Source organism: Hordeum vulgare, chromosome 4H (assembly GCF_904849725.1).
Source record: "Hordeum vulgare subsp. vulgare chromosome 4H, MorexV3_pseudomolecules_assembly, whole genome shotgun sequence".
NCBI lineage: Eukaryota > Viridiplantae > Streptophyta > Magnoliopsida > Poales > Poaceae > Hordeum > Hordeum vulgare.
The window spans coordinates 138,706,808-138,710,613 of NC_058521.1; positions in this window are offsets into that span (position 1 = coordinate 138,706,808).

Genomic DNA, 3,806 nt, shown 5'->3' on the forward strand with positions numbered 1-3,806 from the left:
AACCCTATTTCATCACTTGTAACCAATCTCCGTCTCGCGACTCCGATTGGTACTTGTAAGGTTGCTAGTAGTGTTGATTACTCTTTGTAGTTGATGCTAGTTGGATTACTTGGTGGAAGAGTTTATGTTCAGATCCTTGATGCTTCTCATTACCTCTCTGGTCATGAATACGATTATGCTTTGTGAGTAGTTACTTTGGTTCCTGAGGACATGGGATAAGTCATGCTAATAGTAGTCATGTGAATTTGGTATTCGTTCGGTAATTTGATATGTTGTATGTTGTTTTTCCTCTAGTGGTGTTATGTGAACGTCGACTACATAACACTTCACCATTATTTGGGCCTAGAGGAAGGCATTGGGAAGTAGTAAGTAGATGATGGGTTGCTAGAGTGACAGAAGCTTAAACCCTAGTTTATGCGTTTCTTCGTAAGGGGCTGATTTGGATCCACTAGTTTAATGCTATGGTTAGACTTTGTCTTAATTCTTCTTTCGTAGTTGCGTATGCTTGCAAGAGGGGTTAATCATAAGTGGGATGCTTGTCCAAGTAAGGGCAGTACCCAAGCGCCAGTCCACCCACATATCAAACTATGAAAGTAACAAATGCGAGTCATATGAACATGATGAAAACTAGCATGACAGAAATTCTCGTGTGTCCTCGAAAGCGTTTTTCCTCCTATAAGACTTTGTCCAGGCTTGTCCCTTGCTACAAAAGGGATTGGTCCACTTTGATGCACCGTTGCTACTTTTGTTACTTGTTGCTTGCTACGAATCATCTCACCACACAATCACTTGTTACCGATAATTTCAGTGCTTGCAGAATTTACCTTGCTGAAAACCACTTGTCAGATCCTTCTGCTCCTCGTTGGGTTCGACACTCTTACTTATCGAAAGGACTATGATTGATCCCCTATACTTGTGGGTCATCAAGACTCTTTTCTGGCACCGTTGCCGGGGAGTGAAGCGCCTTTGGTAAGTGGAACTTGGTAAGGGAACATTCATATAGTGTGCTGAAATTTGTTGTCACTTGTCACCATGGATACTAATCCTTTGAGGGGCTTGTTCGAGGTATCTTCACCTCGAACGGAAGCACAAAGAGTTTCTCCTCAACCTTCTGGACCTACTGAATATATTTGCTTTGAATTTCCTTCGGGTATGCTTGAGAAACTGCTGGCTAATCCTTTTACAGGAGATGGAACATCACATCCAGACTTGCATCTAATCTATGTAGATGAAGTTTGTGGTTTATTTAAGCTTGCAGGTTTGCCCGAGGATGAGGTGAAGAAGAAGGTCTTTCCTTTATCTTTGAAGGATAAGGCGTTGACATGGTATAGGCTATGTGATGATACTGGATCATGGGACTACAATCGGTTGAAATTGGAATTTCATCAAAAGTTTTATCCTATGCATTTACTACATCGTGATCAGAATTATATTTATAATTTTTGGCCTCGTGATAGAGAAAGCATCGCTCAAGCTTGGGGGAGGCTTAAATCAATGCTATATTCATGCCCCAACCATGAGCTCTCGAGAGAAATTATCATTCAGAACTTCTATGCTCGGCTTTCTCATGATGATCGCACCATGCTTGACACTTCTTGTACCGGTTCTTTTATGAAGAGAGATATTGACTTCAAATGGAATTTATTGGAGAGAATTAAACGCAACTCTGAAGATTGGGAGCTTGAAGAAGGTAAGGAATCAGGTATGAATTTCACGTTTGATTGCGTTAATTCCTTTGTTGAGACAAATACTTTTTGTGACTTTAGCGCTAAGTATGGACTTGACTCTGAGATAGTAGCTTCATTGTGTGAATCCTTTGCTGCTCATATTGATCTCCCCAAAGAGAAGTGGTTTAAATATCATCCTCCCTTAGAAGTCAATGTAGTTAAACCCAATCCAATTGAAGAGAAAGTCATTGCCTATAATGATCCTATTGTTCCCAATGCTTACATTGAGAAACCACCTTTCCCGGTTAGGATAAAGCTTCAACTGTGATACGTAGAGGCTACATTAGAACACCTACACCCTCTGAGCAAATTAGAGTTGAACCTAGCATTGCTATTATCAAAGATCTTCTGTCCGACGATGTTGAGGGACATAATATTCACTTTTGTGAAGATGCTTCTAGAATTGCTAATACTCACGCTAGAGACAAACATAGGCCTGTTGTTGGCACGCCTGTTGTTTCTGTTAAGATAGGAGATCATTGCTATCATGGTTTATGTGACGTGGGTGCTAGTGTTAGTGCAATACCTCAATCCTTATATGATGAAATCAAAGACGAGATTGCACCTATTGAGATAGAGTCTATTGATGTCACTATTCAGCTTGCCAATAGAGATACTATCTGCCCTGTGGGAATTGTTAGGGATGTTGAAGTCTTGTGTGGTAAAAAGAAGTATCCTGCTGATTTCCACGTTCTTGCTACCACACAAGATAGCTTTTGTCCCATCATATTTGGTAGACCTTTTCTCAATACTGTCAATGCTCATATTGATTGTGAGAAGCAAACTGTCACTGTTGCCTTTGAAGGTGTGTCACACGAGTTCAATTTCTCTAATTTGGTAGACAACATCATGAAAAGGAGTTGCCTAGTAGGGATAAAACAATTGCCTTAGCTTCTATTGCCGTACCTCCTACTGATCCCTTAGAGCAATACTTGCTTGAGCATGAAAATGATATGCATATGGATGAAAGGGATGAGATAGATAGAGTTGTCTTAGAACAATATCATATCCTTAAGAATAACTTGCATGTTGAACTGCTTGGGGATCCACCCCCACCAAAGGGTGATCCTGTGTTCGAGCTTAAACAGTTGCCTGATACTCTTAAGTATGCTTATCTTGATGAAAAAGAGATATATCCTGTTATTATTAGTGCTAGCCTCTCAGAGCATGAAGAAAAGAAGTTACTAAAAACTCTAAGAAAGCACCGTGCTGCTATTGGATATACTCTTGATGATCTTAAGGGCATTAGTCCTACTCTATGCCAGCACAAGATTAAAACCGATCCTGATTTCAAACCAGTTGCTGATCATCAAAGGAGATTGAATCCTAAGATGAAAGAAGTAGTAAGAAAAGAAATACTAAAGCTCCTGGAAGCGGGTATTATCTATCCTGTTGCTCATAGCGATTGGGTGAGTCCGGTGCACTGCATCCCTAAGAAGGGAGGCATTACCATTGTCCCTAATGATAAGGATGAATTGATCCCACACAGGATTATTACTGGCTATAGGATGGTGATCGATTTTAGGAAATTGAATAAAGCCACTAGGAAAGATCATTACCCTTTGCCTTTTATCGACCAAATGCTAGAAAGGTTGTCGAAACACACACACTTTTGCTTTCTACACGGTTATTCTGGTTTCTCCCAAATACTAGTTGCACAATCTGATCAGGAGAAAACCACTTTCACCTGCCCTTTCGGTACCTTTGCTTATAGACGTATGCCTTTTGGCTTATGTAATGCACCTGCCACCTTTCAAAGATGTATGATGGCTATATTCTTTGACTTTTGTGAAAAGATTATCGAGGTTTTCATGGATGACTTTTTCGTTTATGGGCCTTCTTTTGATGATTGCCTCAGTGTGACAGCTCGATGTCGACGTTCCACAAGATTCCCCCTTATATTCCGTTTCTGTCGTGTGTTAGTTTTATTTCTTGCACCATCATGTAGTTTGCATCATGGCATCATGTCAACTGTGTTTTGTCGGTGTTGCTTGTTGCTCCGTGTTGTTGGGTGTTAGTGCCTTGTGAGTGGCGTTATTTTGTTGGAGTGTCGAGAGAGGGTGCGTGAGAGCCACCGCT